The following is a 19,698-nucleotide window of genomic DNA, read 5'->3' as shown; positions in this document are numbered from 1 at the left end:
TGCCAATACGCTGCTTTTTGCGGCAGGTGTTTTATATAAACCTGTCTTTAAATGTCCCTTGCTGTGAGGGAGGAGAAGTAGTGGGAAGGGAACACTCATCTGGGCTTAATGTCATGTTTTATATAAATAGGTGAAGGAGAAACAATTGACAAACAGCCAATATTCTTTAGCTGAATAAGGAGAATGGCAGCAGCACAAAAGTAGCATTTTGTGTCTAATAGATCCCTTGATTTAAGAAGCCTTGTCTTTTATCTGACTTAAACATCTTGTTCTGAATGCTACCATATTTGACCCCCCCATCTGTGTACCCTGCTCCTGACACCCTGAAGATCACAGATGGTGTTTGTGACTTTTCCTGGAGCACTGTGTGCTTAAACACTTGACACATGCTGTGCACACCACGATAGACAGTGAGCCTTAGACAGGGACTGACCCTCGCCTGCAGGTAGAGTAACTCAAGCTGCATTTTTGCATGGCAGTTTCTCATAACTGCTTTAAGAGAACAAATGTAAAAGGAACAGCCAGCCATTGGGAGCCATCTTCTACCTGGGTTAGCAGCTCCTGCTCTACCACTGAACTGGCTGGAGCTGGCAGGGAGAAGCAGTGCTCAGCAGTGTTCATTTCTGGCATGCATGCTATCATATTACGAAAAGCACTTTAACACCATGATGGATTAAAAAATATGTATCTTCTGCCTTATCAAGTTTACATTAATAAAAATAGTAAATAAGCCATCTTCTGCAATGTGTTTGCACAATGCTCAAGTTGTAAGCTCAGCAGAGGTCCCTAAGCACTACGTTAAGTGAACAAGGAACACTGATCTCAGAGAAATCAATGTCTTCTGTTAGTGCTGAAGGGGAGAAAATAATTCTCCATGCACTCTCAGGTGAGTGGCTTTACACCATGACCAGTCTTTCCCTCACTAGTGAGTCAGGAATGAAACCCCCACTGATTAAGTTTTTGTAAGGGAAGTGGCAGGAGACCCTGAAAAGCAAACATGGTAACTTATAGTGAGACCATGTCAAATTACAGGATTTTTACATTGAAATTATAATAATTTGCAGTTTTGTAAGTGCTGTGATAAGGCTGGCAATGAAGAGATGTGGGCAGGAGGTTTTGGAGACAAGGGGACCCCCACAAACATCCTCCTTGTAACTGAGGCTACTAAAAGTGGATGCAGCAGGCACTGATCCTGCAGCCAAGCCAAACCAGTTCCTGTAGTCCCCATTCCTCAAATCCCAGCTGTTGCCTTCCATTCTCTCCTCTGGGCTTGGCTCCAGTATGGTTTTGCTCTGTTTGCCGCAGCAGGAAACCCAGCTCAGGGTCCCCTTCCTTTCCTACCTGCAATGGCAAGGCTAACCACTGCTGCCCTGGGTACCTCCGTGGTGGTCCTCAGCTCAGGCCCAGGCCCCCTTGGGATGGGGTGGTCTGTCTCTAACATGATCCATCTTTGCAGCAGCCCTGATTTATCAGCATACCAGACTTCATGGTGTCTATACAGCCTAGTTGTGGTTTGAGTTGAGGCTGGTGCCACTAGCTTGGAGGAAATGCAGAAACATTTTCACATTATTTCGGCTACCCCTTCCTTTCCTTATCTCCTCGCTCCTTCCCTCATCTTTCCCCCCCATTTGGAGGACCCAGCCTTAAGCTCTGCGTAGCATCAACAGCAAAAATTGTTAAAATAGAGAATCGCTATTAAAACATCATCCTTAACTTCTCTGTTCTCCCTTCAGTTCTGGGCTGAGTAATTAAGGATTGCACCATTAGTCTTTACTGCTTAATGAATACTGAAATACTGCCTGGAAATGAAAAGGCATGGTTTTTCTGACACAAACAAAACAGAAATAGTGTCCACTGCGAATAGTCCTCTAAGTGTTCAGTGTCACCCTGGGAGAACCTCAGTAATGTCCCAATCTTCAAACTAAATGGAGCAGTGGGAATCTTATGGCTGATAACAGCTGGGCTATTATTTTAAAGATAAGAATGTTTAATGTACAATAACAAATCACATGATGAATGTTCAAATTAACAGGGTTTTTTTCAATGCTATATTCTCAGAACCACAGAAATATTGTCACTTTGACTCAGGAGTCAGCCAATTATACTGGCACATTCCTACAGAGTATATTTTATTAAAAAAAACCCCAAAACTTAAAAATGCCCAGAAAAATGCAGTAATTTCTGGTTACTGTTTTGAACTCAATTCACCTCCACTTTGTCAGTGCTACATCAAAAGGAATGTGGAGTGTATGTCTGTGTTTAACTCTGAGTACATCCAAACTAGCCTACACTTTCTGAAAGGAGGGATGGGAAAAGAAGAACAAGAAGGCATGGATAGAGGATTTTTAATTTCCATGGAGAAAAAACAATGTAATGAAATCTAGTATGAAGGGAGTGTTATGCCCTCTATGCACCAGATCTCATCACACTGGGGACATAGAGAGGGGAAACTTCACCTCCACCTCCTCTTCTGGACACAGGTATTTCATGCCTTTGCAGTCCTCAAAAGATGCAAATGCCTTTTGTAACGGAATCACAGACAGGCAGGTGGTAGGAACATTCTGGTGGATAAATATTTCTTGGGCAACACCTCCTGCTGACAAAGAACAGAACTGCCAGCAGGGAAAACAGCATGGAGGAGCACAAAGCAGCTGCGGTGACCCATCCTGCACCCAACCAGCCATTCACTGCAATCACGGCTTTAAACACAAAAACCAGTTCTGTGGAGTTTCATTCCTGTGCTACTTCCTCCCGGTGGTGAAGACAGAAAATGAGCAGCATGTTGAAGCTGGTGCTAAGTGATTTTGCTGATTAATAGTGAGGAACGACATCCGTTAAATGTTGTTGCTCTACAATTACAAAAGAGTAAATAACAGTGCTTCTGTGGAGATAACTGAAGGTGAATTCATCCTCAGTATTATATCCAAACCACTTTCTGCCATGAGATACAAGACTGGCAGACTTCAGAGTTCGATTCTCCCTTCAAGGATGTAAACCCATCCTGAAAATAATGGAATTTCCCAAGCATAAAAGTAAGGCAGCAGTGGGTGAGGTTTGAAGAGATGACACCTAGCTGGTTTTGGGGTTTTTTGATCCTTCTTTCTACGAAGCAGGGAGCAAAGTTGATGTAGGGTAACACCAACTAAGAGAAAATTGTCTTGCAGAAAAAGACAGTGAGCTGGTGAGGTCTGCACGCAGCTGAGGTCTGACTGGGGGGCACAACTCCTGCCACAAGAGCTGGACCCTGTGCTGCCCATGAGTGAGACTGCAGCCTGGAGCTCTTCTCATTAAATCACACTCAGAGTGATACTACATTCAAACTCTAAGAAATGTGCCACTCCTTGAACACTGTGCTATCTTGATTAATAGTATTAATAGCAAACACTTTGAATACAGGCTAAAATTACTCAGATGAAAAATGGCCTCATCTGGTTCAAATCCAGGCAACCGATAGTCAAAGGCATTTTTAGGGCCAGGGAAATGACTTTATGGAAAAGATTGGTTGAGAAAGAGCTGATAACTGGGATGCCTGAGATCAGGATCTTGCTTTCAGCTTGCTGTGTGACTGCAGATGCACCAGTTACAGTGACGGTCTGACAACACGGCATTTCCATTACTAAAATTTGCCATGAATTCAGCACAGCAGCATTTTGTCCAGCAGCATTCATGTTTTACCTATTCATAAGCAGGAGTCAATGACTGGAAGCTTTGCAAAATATTTTGAGAGATTAGGAATAAGTCTTCCTCCTTCTTCTAACAAAATTGAAGGGAAAGCAACTCTAATTTTAACAGATAGGATCAATAAGTTTCCTTCTATTCATCAACTTATTATTTGTAATGCCACATAAGATGAAATCAAACCTGGGTAATTTCAGCAACATTTTAAAAGATCCCAAAAGAAATGTTGGTTTAGAAAACTAAGTTCTAGTATTCAAAATCCATGTTTTATCTGTTTTACCAAAGGCTAAAACAATCTCCCATACATGTTTCATAAGAGTATTTCTTTTGCTTGCAACCCAGGACTAAGGGATACCTTTTATCCCAAGAAACTCATGTTAGAGCTCCAAGTTGAATTTCTCATAACTGCATCCTGGAGAATGAATTTTGTGAAAATGAAAAACAAACATACTATTTACCTACCAATACTGCAGCACATTCATCAATGCAACAGAGCAGCTTGCTTCCCCCCTTCCAACATTTCGAGAGACAGGTTGCCCTGACAGGGCCATGCTGGGACTTTATCTGTAATAAAGAGCTTTTCTGCTGGGCAGACAAAATGCCTTTCTGCTAATTACCATCGTCTGAATCTAATTCACTCCTCCCCTTCCCTTCCATGCAGAGTAGCTGTCCGCTATTTTGCTGGGTGCAGCAGTGTTAATTGAACTGGCTTCCTATTAAAGCTGCTGTCATTCAGTAAGTGCCACCGCACCACAGCTGCTGGGTTCAACCAGGTGTTTCCAGAAGATGAGCCACCCTTGCACTACCCTGTCTCGAGCATTTTTTATTCCAACTGATCCATCATGTGCAGTAGAACATGCTTTAGGGGCTGTTTTCTCTGAGCCACCTCCTGGGAGAAGTACCACTACACCAGCAAGCTGGGCTGTGTGTTTGGAGATGGGATGCTGCTGAGCCTCTTTCACAGGAGTATGTTGTGATCCAGAAGATGGTCACCACGGACTAATGTGCTAATAACCCAGTGCGGGATCAGTGTCTGGTCAGCATATATGCCTTTCAATTAACAGACACTCTGACTGCTGCTACCCTGTGCTGGCCATAATAAAGCATCACTGTTCCTTGCAGTAAAAATAAATTCAGAGTATGACAGAGAATATATTTTGTCAGTCAGGAGCTCAGAGGCACATTCAGAAGTATAGCAATACTTCCAAGTAGCAACAGCAGAAGAGTTCCCAATGTGAGCACCTCATCCTTCTCATTAGGAAGCTGATCCACAAGCTTCAGTCTATGTTTTGACTTCCCTTGCTTTTTGGAGGAGGGATACATTGGGGAGCATTATAGGGTGGAAACTTGTGATGAACTTCTGTTGGATCTTGCTGGTAGACTAAAATCCTTTAAATGGAAGGAAAGAAAGCCGAGATTGTGGGCTGGGCTCTCTTCTTGCATGGCCATGCTACTCTACTTTCACCTCAGTTTGCCTTGTCTGTTAATTTTTCTGCCTTCAAAAAGTTTCTCTTTCTCTATACCCTCAGTGAAAGCAACATTAAACATTTTCAGTCAACTACATATGTTTCTGAAAACTAGATTTTTTGAGGAAAATTAGGCAAAGTTCAGATTTTTAAAAGAAGTGAGATGAGATAACCGAATGTTATAAAAATACAGTAAGGTTCCAACAGCAACCTAGGCTTTCTGGAGTTTCTCAAATATTTTAATCTGTTCATCTTTTGCAATCAGCAGATACACATTTCCTGAACACCAAAGCTGAGCAGTACAAAGCTGTATTGAATGTATCAGTGTGTAACAGACTGCAGTCAAAATCTTCAGTGTGGACCCTGGCTGGAGCAGGGGAAGTCAGCAGAAATTCTGGCATTGATTTTAATAGAATTGGGCTGTCAACTTTAACATTTCTACCTTGTGGCTTCTGAGATGCTTTTCGTAGAGAGTGGAGCAACTTTAAAAACTGTGGAAATAAGCTGAGCTCCCGTATGAACCTGCCTGGCCGTTAACTTCTGAGTTCACGTACCCTTCCAGCCGGTGAGAGTGGCGTGCACTTCTGAAAATTTAAGCCGCTGCAGCCCAGCTGCTCCTCACTGAGGTACTGCTGCAATCCAAGGCAATGGTCCCATCCAACTGACTGAAAGGATGAACTTCCCAAGTAGACTCTAGTTTCACGTAAACAATTTCAGGACTGCAACTTCCTGGTGAGGCTGAAATGAGGGACAGCGTTCCACTGCCCTGGGCTGGGGTTTGCTTCCCCGCAGCATTGCAGACAGGGAGCAGTTACCTATCACTATGGGAAAGGCTGGAGAAAACCAGCAAAGAGAGACCAAAGGCTGCAGTGAAGCTAGTCAGGAGGAAAAATCCACCAACAGATGAGTAACTGGTTTGCTCAACACGAAATTTATTCTTAAGACTCTTTTTTGTTTTACAGCAGGAAATTGATAGCTCACTGCTTGCATGCAGGGCTACTCCTGGTAGAATTGCTAAGAAATGGGATAAGAACTATAAGCAGAATGAGCAGTTCCTGTGTACACCTCCTCCATCACATATGGGACAAAAGTATTCTCCATAAGCATTTCTTTGCTGTAGAAATAGGGGCGGGGAGAGAGAGACAGGGCTTCCAATTAATTTTCTCCATGTCCTTCTCCATGTCCCCATTGTGTTCATTTCCTTTCCAATTCTCACGTCTTTGCTGGCATGAGAAAGTCAGCAGATGCTGCCCAAGCTGTGGAGATCCCTGGTTCCCTTCTGTGCATCATATACATGAACATCTCATACATCTAAATCTTCACATCTTACGCACTGTGGAGAACTGCCCTAAGCTAAACCTGGTGCACATAAGCTGTAAAACCAGTCATTTTTAAGAGCAGCAAACAGGAGTCAGGATACATTTGCAGAGAAATAAAAGCCCATCAGTATCAAATATGCTCATATCACTCTTACCTATAAAAATTTCCAGGACATAAATCTACTGAGATAGTCCTGAGACCTGAAGATCTCTCCATCCTGTCGTGACAGATGTGAGAAGTATCTACAGCTGTTTGCTAACAGGCTCTGACAAAATGCAGAATCCAATATCCCTGGATCTCTTCTAAAGATAAATTTAAACATCTCAATAATCTAATGAAAGACTTTGGCAATACAGAAGGAAATGTGCAATTGGTGACAAGTAGAAGTATTTAAAAGAATTACAGGAATGATATTTTTCAGGATTTCCATCTTTCTAAAATCATTTAGGAGTAGGAATTCCAATAACTTTTAATTAGACTTCAGGGTAAAGGTTCAAAAGTGCATTTCTGTTAGATTCCAAAATGAATTAAGCATCTGAGAATAGACAGGTTTTATGATGTTACAGAACTATTTATGCACCTAACAGTATAAACAGACATCAATAATTTTTTTTAAATTTTCCTAAATATTAATAGCCTACCTACATCTTTGAAAGAACAGCATTTCCCAGAGCAATCCTGCTAATTTTGCTTGCTTTAAAAAGCAAAACTAAAGTCACAGCATGGTTTGGGCCAGCTTTTGGGGGTTCATCATCCAGCCTCACCAACCGAGGCATTTCATAAAGGATCCAGATTGTCAAGCCCCAGAGCAGCATGATTGCTCCTACGAAAAAAATGAGGGAAGTATATTTGCAGATGCTTAAACTGAGCACTACTGTAAATTTTGCTACATTACTAAAAAGCTGACACAACAGCTGAGCAGTTCTCAATGTCAAACCCCAACTGCCAGCACCAAACATTTTTCAAAATGTAATCCAATGTAAGACAACAAATGAAATGGAAGTACTTCTGCAGGGCTTCTGCAGAGAGAATTTGAGGTCTGAATAAAATATATATTGAACTTGAAAGCCAGAATCCTACTGATTGCAAAAGGCTCAAAAACAATCTTAGCAAAATTTCCATGTTGTAAGTTTTGGGGGGCAGTGAGAGGAGAAATGCGTTGACTTAGGAATGGCAAAATAATGAAGTGTAAGAAAATGTCTCATGGGGTAAATCCTACACAGGTCAATGACAGCACATTACTCTGTGTACTTAGATCCTCAGTTACTGACACTATTCACCACCACATTATCCTTGTCCTCTGAGGGTAGTAGCATAGATTTTTTTTTTACTATTTTTTTTTATGCTTACAATCTAAAGCCATGACAATTAACCTTTTTGGTGTCTGGTGCCAAACATTTTCTTTTGCAAGTTTTGTAGTTTTTGGTGGTTAGGGGCAACCTAATTCCCTTCAGTGCCTGATCAGACACACCATTGTTGAGAACTAGAGAGGATCTGGCACGATCAAGACCCTGGGAGGTGATGGGCACCCTCCCAAAGCTGTTGGGTGTCCCAGAGCTGTGCCTGCAACCCCCTGCTCCCTTATGGGGAATTTAATATGGGAGGACCTGAAGACAAATGGGCTGGAGGCCAGGAGGTGGCCAGGGTTGGCATCAGGTGTTCCCAGTGCCCTCTGAGACCTCTGTGTCTGTTTCTGTGACACTCATTACACAGAAACACCTCCCCAGGAATCAAAGCAAGCTGCAAAGATGTTTTTTTACCTGGTGTGGGAAGTGTGCTGGAGAGTCCCCAGGTACTGGAAGGAGAGTTTCCAACATGCCTTGCAAGCCCCATTGCTTGTCTGCTGTATTATTCCTTCCTGTGCTTACCTCCCTATACAAGCAGGGATTTTCTCTTGGTGACAGCCACTGGGAGACTGCCCATGTGAGGGAAAACACCACTTCATTTGGGAAATGTAGAACCTGCCTGAGAACAGAAGAACAATAAAGTGTTGGAAAGATTGAGAAGATGATGCAGAGATTAAATGCCAGGGCAATTATCATCTGGAAGATAAATTCAGGTATCATTTTCATATACTGTCAAATTACGACAGATAAACAGACCACCTACAGAGAAAGACCTTTTAATTTAAAAAAAAGGTTTGCCTCCAGGGAGGACCAGTCAGCTAGTATTTTGTATTTCTAGCACATTTGTCACTCATGTTTTTCTTTGAAGCTTTCACTTCTCTATTGTCAACAAAATTACTGTCACCATTCAGTACACGTAACATACCTCACACGAATCCATCCTGCACAAAGTGACTGTCACGTTTGAAACAGCTGCCCTTGCAAAAGGGGTCCCACAGGAAATTTTTACACGATTGGAAAGTAACACTTCAAACAGTCTGGATATAGCTTAGTCGCTCATAATGAGGTAAACTGGTAGTTTTTCAAAATGCTTACGTGAACCAGCCATTCATATTTTAATAAGCAGGTGCAAAAAGAAAGAATTAAAACTTCCTATTTTATTGGGATACATTAAAATGTGTGTTGCAGAGGATTCATGAAGCAGTCATAAGGCTTGAAATTACAGCTTTGGGAAATTCATTTCCAAAGCAATTGAAAAGGAGCTCCACATGCTTGGCTTTGGGTGTCTGAAGTCTGTTATATGCCTTTCCCCGCCGCCCCCCATTATCCCAGTACTTCCTAGAGATCTGTATGCACTGGCCTTTTTGAAACTCAGTAAACCTCTTGTGAGGAAGACTGCCATCGTATTCAGTGCCATGGGTCCTATTCTGTAAACACAGATATTAAGCATTTTGCTAATGCAAGTGCTAAATAATAATAAAGACTGATGTTTCTTTGGTATAAACTATGCCTGTGGGTCTGAAAGACAGAGGATAATGTAAGACTCTTGCTTTCTCTTTCCCTGTGAATTGGCCAAATCTTAGTGAACACTGGATCGATTTTCACCCATTTCAAATGAACAGGATCAGCAACTGTGGTCTGTTGTTTCTAGAAGGTGGTAGCTGTTAGCAGGAGTGTTTTCACGTCTACTCTTGGCTAAATATGATACCTTATGCTGGAATGGCTTCTGTAAAGATGCACAGCATGAACAGATTGCATTTGTTGTTGTAAAAAGACAGTGGAAAAATCAGATGTTGATACACCAGCTAATGAGAAATACATAGGAGTCATTTGCTGTTCTGTTTTGCTTTTATAGGGTGTACTGAAGCACAGAGAGGAACTTATGAGAAGCCATCAGGACAGGCTCTGTTAGTGCCTTCTAAGACAAAAGGCTTATCGATTTCAACAAAGAATTCATCATGATTAGAAGGATTTGTGTGCTAAATCAACAGGTCTAATGTGCTAAGTAGATTTCCAAAGTCGACAGATGCCTAGAGATACATCAAAGAAACTTGTGTGATTCACAGCAACATCCCTGAGCTTTTAAAGTTGATCCCTAAGGCTGCAGAGGAGGATAAAGCAAGATAACCCTTGTAATAAAGCACAAAAAATCACTGTCTTCACTCCCTCAAGCATATGTCATCTCCCATAAGCTATTTAGGAACCTTCTCAACACCTTATTGCAGAAATGGACTTCAAATACTTGCTACTTCTGAGCCCAAAAGATTAACATGTTTTGATTCAGCGTGTCAAAGCAACCTGCTCAAAGAAAGGGCCAAGAAAATGCGTCATTATTTAAAATAAAAGTTCACCTTCTCCTTTGCAAATTCCAATTCAGCCATCAGCAATTTTCCATCTCATAGGTCTCATTTTTATATCCTTAGTTTTAACCACAAGGCAAGGGACCATTCAGTAAATGAAGTAATAACACAAGAGTCATTTTAAGTCTCACATCTCCAGCCAGTAAAATTCTTGGAAATTAGTAGAACATCAGTGGTTAATAATTGCTGAGAAACACGTGGGTCCATTTGATGTACAACCACAGCCCACTCTTGATAAGGCTTATCAGCTTTCCTCAGGTACGACAGCCTGCTGAAACCAGCTTGGAGGGTACGATTTAACACAGAGGATCACTTTTTTGGTTTTCTCTCCCTTAAGAAACTTCTTACACCAACATAAGGGTCACTGGGCACAGGAGAGAAAGCAAGTATTACGTTTCCTGGAGTGTCTGTTCCTAAAACTAAGCATGAAAAGAAGGAAAAGGAAAACCATCTCACCAGGTCCTGTATTCCTGTGGGAAGACTGGGGGCTTTTTTTAGTATCCTCTGAAGCTCTTGGCAATTGGCTGCAGTGCAGTTGCAGCATTCAGATGTGAAGCACCTGACTGCCTTCACAAATATGGAACTGCTGCATTCCTCCCTGCTCAGCAAACCTTTGTAAAATGACCCAAGTAGCCCTCCACCAAAGCATAACCTAGATTTAGTCATGGATTTCTGTTTCTGGCTGTTCTTATTAGAAGCTTTGCACTAACAGTCTTGTCCTCTTATTTCTCACATTGCTTTATAATATCAAAAGTCTTTTAATTGTGATTGGACAAGTGCTTGAAAGGCACAGATGTACTGGGAAATCTTAAGCAGCCAAATAATTGCATAAAAAAACCCAAACCAAAGTCACCATAGGCTGGAAAAGAATTAGGGGACAGTTTCATTTACATGAGCCTTCTACTCACTCTTTTCTACATAGCTGCTTAATGGTTGCTGCTGGTGACAATGCTGACCTTGAACCACAGGTTTGCACCAGCACAGCTGCTCTGAAGTTGTTTCGGAGGGAATCACGTTTCACAATGAGCCTTACTCTGAATCAGGGTGCCTCAGGTCCTGTAAAAGCAAGTCACTGTTTTATCGAACCTCCTCAAATATATGCTTGTCATAGCTGAGAATGACCTTAAAACTTGTTGAGGACTAATTGGATGTGAAGCAGCGATCACGAGGAAATGGCCGCTGTAACCTTGACCATTCAGTGAATTGCCTTTTATTTTAATTCGTGTTTCAGCCCTGGCACAAGTGACACCTTGCTGCCATGTTCCAGAATATTAAATGCACGGCAAAATATTGGAGGAAAACTGTGCTGAAAATAAGACAGCCATATTACAGGCTTTATCTTTTCAGAGATAAATCTGAAGGTTTCAAAATCTCTTCACCCTCTCACTCCTTCTCTTGCTCTCATCACCATCTTCGCCTCAGCATACTCCCTCCTGGTGTTTCCCCCTGAGTCTTTGGCTCAGCTCAATTTCCCCAGTCTCCTGCCCTGAACTGAAGCTCCTTTTTATTCCTTTATTTTGGTGTATCAGCCATATCTTTCCCAGCAACCCTACACTTTCATTTCCCTTCTGTGAACTAAACAGACTTGGATCAACCTGTTGGTGCCAGACACAATGTCTGACCGATGCTTCAGAGACAAATTCATAGCTGCATTGGCTGAGCCATGATCAAAAGAGGTGGCACAAGGTACCAAAGGCAGACCAGAAGGCACAGGAGTTTGCCTTGCTAGTGGTGCAGTTAAGCTCTCATAACTATGCCAAGGACTCTTTTTGGATAATTGCTTGGCAGTATCATCTGATCTGCTGGAAGATGTTATTTCTAAGGCAGAACATTTTCAGTCGCTGCAGCCATCCAAGGAGAGAGAGGGAGGAAAGCCAATTGAAATTCTATTTTTCATAATGAGGAAGGAAATGAATTTGCAATTTCTTATTTCCAAGTGAATTCCTTACCACGAATTGTGAGGCTGCAGGCTTAATGCCATTAGGACCTGGCAGACAAACTGGAGCTCTCCCACAGGTCCTTCTGGAGAAAAAGCCCCGAGGAGAGGGCAGCTGGGTCATCCAGTGGGACAGATCAGATATAGATGCAGTGCCTATCCCAAACAGACCCATCCCAAAGCTGAAGTTTTAACATGGGCACTAGCTTACTGCAGGAGTTGTTCTCTGAATTTTGCAGGCCGAATTGAGACACTTATTTAGCCATCACTCTGTGTCCTGTGCTTTAATGAACATGCTTCATATTTTGTTCTGCTCCTGTCCTCAGCTGCTGTCAACAGGAAAAGCATTATCAGTGTTCCCGAGAGAGCCAGGCTGTGAGTGGTTTGACCATGAGAGCAAATAAGGTAAAAAATGGGCTTACTGGGCAATGGTCTGTTATTCTGTCTACCACAAAGACCAAGAGCTGGCAGAAAACTATGAGGACAGGTATTTTGCGATACTTCCCCTGTCCTCCAGTAAATTTGTGGCTGAGTCACACCTCAGTTGTACCATGTCATTAATTAAACGTGTTGAAAACATTAAGACAAGTATTAGCATTTCTTGAGGGCCTGGAGGTTTTTCCAGGCAATTTGAATCAATATATTCAGACTTCTCTAGAAAGGGAAATACGGCCTCTCCTCTGCCTTGGAGGATAGCACTAACCATTCAGACATCTAATTTTGGAGCAATGGATCTTCCATGTTTTGTGGCTAGGTTTTTGGTCCTGGTTTGTTTGTTTCCATATAGTATGGCTGAAAGGAGTACAGGATGCCCTTGCCAGAGCTACAGTGTAACCTATACGGTTTTCCTGGGAAAGTAATGATGATTTCAAGCGGGTTTTATAGTCATCTTCAGCACATATGTATGCATGCACATGCATACATACATATTTTTTAAACTTAGGCTTCTGGAGAAATTTACTTAGCTGCATGTCTGCCCTCCTAGCTCTCAATATTGTTAGATGCAGAAAATTTTCCCTGAAACTAACGTTAACACATCAGCATGCTGCTGAGCTTAAAATGACCAAGCTCTACTTCTCAGAGTTGCTTTTACAATGTGCTTCAGAACAAGTTTCTTTGCCCCAGAAAAAGCATTTTGGATATTTGAAGATAATGCACAAACATTGGCGATATTCACTTTTGAAATAAATTGCAACCTTAATCTCGCAGGCAAAGATGAGCTGAAACAGAGCTGCCCTGCTAAAAACCCAGCTTTGATAGCAGGGAGATCACCTTCCTGGGAGGTCACAAGACACAGGCTTAGTTAGAAAAACTTCATGTTCTCTCTAGAGAATAAGAAGGATGACTGCACAATCGGGAGAAATCACCCCAAAAAGTGCATGGACTTGGCTTAGGTAAGAGAGCTGTGGAGATGGGACCTGGCATGGTCTACGTGGAGGGGACATGGGAACTACATGGCTCAGTTAAAGGTTGTACCAGTGAGGCAGGGAAACTACAGCCTCCATATGGGCAACTTCCTTTTATCACTGAGCTCTGTTTTGTGAACAGCCAAATCTTTCTTCAAAACATATCCTTCTGCAAGACAGCCCCTTCAGATTGACACAGGCACAGATTTCTTGTGTAAGAAGCATTATTAACAGCTGCTACTTTTCCTTTCCCCACAGTAAAGATGCATGAGTACACCATTGACCTCAACAGATAACATCTCAAGGTAACATACTTTTTAAAGCTCTAATCAGATCTAGCCCTGCTCCTTGTGGTGAGATTTCAAAAGAAATGGTTTCCCTCATGCTTGGGATACTCATTCGATGGGGAAGGGAAGAGCACCCTTAAGTTCATTGCTCTCTGCATGAAAGAATCAAGGATTCATTGGTCCAAAAAGTTCAGTGCTGTCCACGTTCCTGTAAAATATCTGAATGCCAACTAATCCTTGGAGAAAATGAGATTTTATGCCTTACTGCTGAAAAGCAATACTATCACCTTGCAGGCATATTGCTCCTTGCAAACCTGTCGCAAAGGAAATGGTCAGAGCTGACTCCTTTTCCTTTGCTTTCACAGCAGTCAGGGATCATTTACAGGTAATTTCCTGCCTCTTGGCTGAGGAACTTGAACTTCCAAATTTTAAGAACATGGCATGCCCTAAGTCTATCACTTGCACCTCACAAGCAAAGTCCTAAAATTTATGAGGAGGTGTAAAATCTCTGTTTGGAGGGTAAATGGAGGCACAGTCATAAGACCTCAGAGTTAGTATTTTTGCTGTTTCAGTGTAGATGTAGGTTCATGATCACACTGAGTTCGCATTGTAACAGAAGTAGGGACTTGGCATATCAAGGCTCCACAGCACTCAGCCAAAGTGGAAAATAAACTGTTTTCTACCAGACCAGTATTTCAATAATGATCAGCTCCTGTCATCTGTTGTAATCTTTCTGATCATTCTGAATAGCAAAATATCTTGTGCATTAGGTGCGCATGTGCATTTTGACAAGATGCGACATGGCTGCTGATACTGGAAAAAGAGCAAGACCTTGGGTGAATCTAGACTGTTTGTTCCACAGCTGCACCTAAGCCAGACCCAGAGAGATGCTGAACACCTGCAGCTCTTACTGACCTTCCCTTTGCTAATATAACTATGCTGCTGACACTGCAGTGCTTCCATGTCACTCAGCTTTGCTAAAAGCCTTTATGATATCTGGTTAGTTGCAGCCTAACTGAAATCTGATCATGGTACACATTGGAGCAAGAGTGTTCACTGTGTATTGCTGAGTCTGCCTCCTTTGGTCATTAGTCTCCCAGGTCTCATTTTTCCAAAAGTAAATAGGAATGCCTTTGAGTTACATGTATGAGCCAGTGCACTCACAAGCTCAGCAGCGTTCCAGTGCATCATCTATTGAATGTGCCTCATTTCTTTCAGCCAATGCATACCCTACTCTAAATTTAACCTAATGAGTACAGATAATTATACAGATCAAGAACGTGCAGAGCCTTCAGGTGGTATAACGCAGCTGCAAAAGACTGAAGGGATTTTATACGCACCTACCCACAAACTGCTTTTGTTTGGGACAGATATCCTGTCTCCTGTACGACTACTTTGATGACATTCCCTTAATAAGGTGTAACCTACATCAGCATCTGCTGTTACGATGTGCAGCAAGATTTGAACACCCCAAGAATCTGGTAGCTGCTGTCCCCATCTGTGATTCCTCAGGCAGCCTGCAAATGAGCGTATGAACCATGACAAGCAATTAGGCACCAGCATGACTCTGTTAACGATCAGCAGAGACATGCCTGTCTTGCTGTGTCACTGATTGCTATGGTTTCAGGGTATTTGCTCTGCAGGCAGGGGAAGAGAGGTTTTATATGTGTTAATAGAAGCCAATAAATTATAAGAAACAACCAAATGAAAGAAAGATTATATTGTCCTGCCTTGCAAATATTTAATTCCATTCTGGAAAACGTACCAGCTTCAAATTGAGGGAACGTGAGGGCTAACCCTCCAGACCAGCCTGTGGCCCTGGTGTGCTATGGTAGTTTTCTAATTTGCCTGTCCTCCCCTATTAGGGCAGCTGGCACTCACCAGCAGGTGAATTTGCCTTTTATTTCCTCCATAAGGAAGAGACTTTACAATACTTTCTGCATGTTTCCCTCCTTATTTACTTACTTCGTATGGCTCTCCCCTGCCATCTAATCAAAGGGACTGAAATCCTTTGCCTTAAAGGTACCTGTTGGCTATGTAAGATTTCTGTAAGAGTACAGCACTCTTCATTTTTCTCTCAGAAGCTTAAACTTTTCACCTTTTCATTTGTTTTTGTTTTCCTTCATCCTCTGTTTCACTACTGCAATTTCCCTGCCTTTTCCAAATGTCACTCAGTCTTTTCCCTTACCTATTTGCCCTCCCAAATAAGCAACCTCTGATTTGCAGAGAACTCCTCTGCAAGTTGTATCTGGTAGTTTCATGGGAAAAGTTGCTTTCAGAAACCTCTCACATTCACATTTCACTGCTTTCCCCAGGCTTTTTATTTTGATGACCAGTATAAATTCAGTCAGGGTACAAATGCAGTACAAACAGTACAAGGATCTTATCTGAGGTACTGCAAAAGATTTTGACAGGTATAAACTGTTTTAAGTTTGTCCTTTAGAAATTTTAAAATTTGCAAAAATATAAAGTGTTTTTAGTGTTCTTGATTTTGATCAAGTGAATTCCAGCACTTCCAAACAGATTTAGAATGGAAAGCTCTACTTCATCTAGTCCTGGAAACAGGTATCAGCATTATCTGTAAGCATAAACCATCAAGTGAAAGACTCCTGAGACCCTTTAATTAAAGTAAAAAATTAAAGCATAAGAAGATGCAGTAATATCTCCTAGAACCTGAATCCTGATCCTATGACTTAATCATCAAACCACACTCTTCTGCTCCTAAACTGTTTGTGCTTAGACTGTGTGTGTGGATAGCCCTCATGGATGTGGTTGGAGCTAATAAAACAATGAACGCTTAATAAATCAACCAATCACTTAACAATCAATGGACACTTAACCACCAAGAAAAGAAAGGTCCTTTAAAGCCTGGAAGTTAATTTTCATCTCATGAAGACCACCAACACTGTGAACCCCCAAGTACAGTACAGAGACAGAAGAAAGAATAAACTCGTTACACACAGAATAACCTCCAGGCAGTATAAAACCTGCCATGAATGAAAATAAGCGCCACTTAGAATTTAAACTTCCCATGGTATGCAGTTTTGGGGTGTATATTTTAATTGTTGCTTTGCTTCATGTTAAAATCTTTTGATAAAAACTTTATGCAGTTTTTAAAAAAGGCAAATGGGTTATCTGGACGGTATCAGAACAGGACAGCTGATACTTAAGTCATTTTGGCCCTGCCACTTGCTCTGTGCAAATCCTGCTGAAGTCAATCCTGCTGATGCAAAGTGAGCAGCTCAAGTAAATCTGCCAGGGACTTCTGTCACTGAGCTGCAAGAGTTTGTGCACATGAGAAAAATCATTCTCCTAAGTAATGGGGTTTGAGCCATTACAAACGCATAATTATACTCAGGCTTCTTGCATTTCTCTTCTCAGCACATACTGCCAATTGGTTGTCCTGTGGGGAAGGATTTAGGATGTGTTTGTTCTGTAATGACACTGAAAGTGAACATTAACAATTAATGCAATTCATTATCACGCTATTTTAAAATGAGTGCAAGTTGTTTTTTGAAGGGTGTCCAAGCCAATCTGATTTAGTGGAACTACTAACAGCATCTTACCCTTTTGTGGTGCTTAGCATTTATTGAAATAAAAATGCACTATTCTAAAATTTATGAGAATTGATTTTGATGTTTTAATGAACTTTTCAGAAAGTGCAAATGTCTTGGGTAAGCTGCTTAGCCTGGGATTTTGACACTAACTGGCATTCAGGAGACATATTTTATTCCAATATAGTTATTAAGGTCCATCAAGGCTGTTTGAAGTACCTAAACAAAAGTGTGTAATTCAGTATGAGTAAACATAAAAAAATTTGGTATTATGCAGTGTTTCTCAGTTATCAGAAGCCTTGCTGTTCCTATATTGAATCAAAAGCACTCACCAGTTGACCACCTATTTACAACCTCACAATCAATTACTGCATCATTACTGGTTAATGTAAGAGTTACAGGAAAGCAATGATAAGGAAAAATAAATGCAAGCAGGAAACACACAATTATTGAAACTCCCAAACTTACTAACGGCTATTTCTAATTAAATATAAATGGATGAGAAATGTCTAGTTCTAATCCTCTTGTGAGATCACCATGGGGTAACAAAATGATAGATCACTTCACATGGGCAAGCAGTTTTTCATGTAAGAAACAAGCCAGATGATCAATTAACTTATTTGGATTCTGCTGAAGGAAAAGGATCAAAGCGAGTTTGAAAGACAAACTCAGAGATGTGAACCTAAACCCTGGTGACAGTTTATAACCTTGCAGATATAGCAGGGCTATGCAAAACTATGCGAAGAGCCAGATCAGAAAAATCATCATGCTGTCGTTGTGCTAAGAAGGTGAACCTTTTCTCTCCATCAAGTAGAGTCATTAATATAATGGATTATACTGTCTGCACCTAGACATTTTTGTAGATGTGAATTTGAAAACACAGAAACAAACTTTTTGTTCCTGCTAGTCAAGGAGTGATCCACAAGGTTCAGGCGTTTGCCATGCATAGTCAGGACCTTTTTAAAACAGGATGTGTTGCTCAGCAGGGATCAGGCTCTAGCCAGAAAAGTATGTAGCAAAAGAGTGTTCGGCAATACATATCAACTATATCTGACAAGGTGAGCACAAATTTTTTTCCCACTTTATCAAATTTGAAACTGAATGAGTAAACTTGTTACCTCATGTGAACAGACTTTAGTTCAATGTCTTGTAGTTCACTGTCCTTGCTAATAAAAGGCAAAGCAATAATAGGAAAAAACCTTCAAATTTGAAGCATTTATAAAATCTAGTAAAAGACAGTCATTTCAAGTCTGGTCAGTGGTTCACATTAATTCTCACTCAATATGAAAACTTGGGCCATATCTATTTTTTCTTCTCCAGTTTCCACATATTTCTTTTGAGAAAAAAAAATTATCCTCCTATACCTTTTAGATTTATGCCTTTCATTCCAGCTTTACTATTATCTCATCTGGTTCCAGCTGCCTTATTACTTCTTCGTGTTGATTTTGCCCTCCAGCAGTAGGTGAACGAAACAGTTAACATTGGTCATTACCATTTGAAAAGTAATATTCATGCTGGAAGAGAAAAACATCTTCTTCAGCTTTTGCTAAAATCCGCAATACTGACTTTCAAAGAAACTGCCAACACCAAGACCAGTACGAATAGGAATTTCACAATAAAGTCATATAAGCCCATGTACCTTCACAAGGTCTTCAACTTCCAGGAGGATGTCTTTGACCGTGGAGTTGCAATGGTTTCAAACCATCAGCTTGTCTCTCCTACCCGGCAACCCAACACAGGATCACAAGTCAAGCTTGGAGGCCAGGAATGGAAAGAAGGCACACAGTATAAGATGCTTATCTGACTTCAGGGGGATGTGAAACGGGAGGTGACACTGTGTCCATCCCACTCAGTATATGAGCCACAGTGGAGTTGCACAGTTGGGGTAAAGTCTGGTCCTACTACTAGTAGGGTCTGCAGAAAGCTGAGCATCTTTTATGAAGTCTTTGATTACTGCAACCATAGAATCACAGAATGGTTTGGGTTGGAAGGGACCTCAAAGCTCATCTAGTTCCAACCCCCCTGCCATGGACAGGGGCACCCTCCACTAGACCAGGTTGCCCAAAGCCCCATCCAGCCTGGCCTTGAACGCTTCCAGGGATGGGGCCTCCACAACCTCTCTGGGCAGCCTGTTCCAGTGCCTCACCACCCTCACAGTAAAGAATTTCTCTCTCATATCTAATCTAAATCTACCCTCATGAGAGTTCACAGACCTCACAGGGCTTTCCTACTACTAGGGTCTGCTTTCTGGTGTGGGTCAAGTATGTTCAAGACCTTCCTGTCACACTGGATCTTGGAAATGGCTCTTGGCATCGACCTCAAGGTCACTGCAGTGACTCTCTTCA

General features: G+C 41.6%; 1 long non-coding RNA gene across 2 annotated transcripts in view; it reads right to left on the bottom strand.

Annotated features, from left to right (window-relative positions):
• Positions 1-6,621: 6,621 nt before the first annotated feature.
• The window catches only part of LOC142601162 (uncharacterized), a 59,499-nt gene continuing 46,422 nt past the window's right edge, over positions 6,622-19,698 (bottom strand). The window contains exons 1-3 of one of the 2 annotated variants that reach the window (XR_012834793.1): positions 10,162-10,251; positions 8,225-8,429; positions 6,622-6,766 (exon numbers count right to left, since the gene is read on the bottom strand). This is a non-coding gene — a long non-coding RNA (uncharacterized LOC142601162). Of the gene's footprint in view, positions 6,767-8,224; positions 8,430-10,161; positions 10,252-19,698 lie in introns of those variants that run through there. The other variant, XR_012834794.1, reaches the window with a different exon arrangement.

This window comes from Balearica regulorum, chromosome 3 (genome assembly GCF_011004875.1).
Source record: "Balearica regulorum gibbericeps isolate bBalReg1 chromosome 3, bBalReg1.pri, whole genome shotgun sequence".
In the NCBI taxonomy this organism is placed as follows: domain Eukaryota; kingdom Metazoa; phylum Chordata; class Aves; order Gruiformes; family Gruidae; genus Balearica; species Balearica regulorum.
The sequence above is the reverse complement of the archived record's forward strand: the minus strand, read 5'-3'. Positions and strand labels throughout refer to the sequence as shown.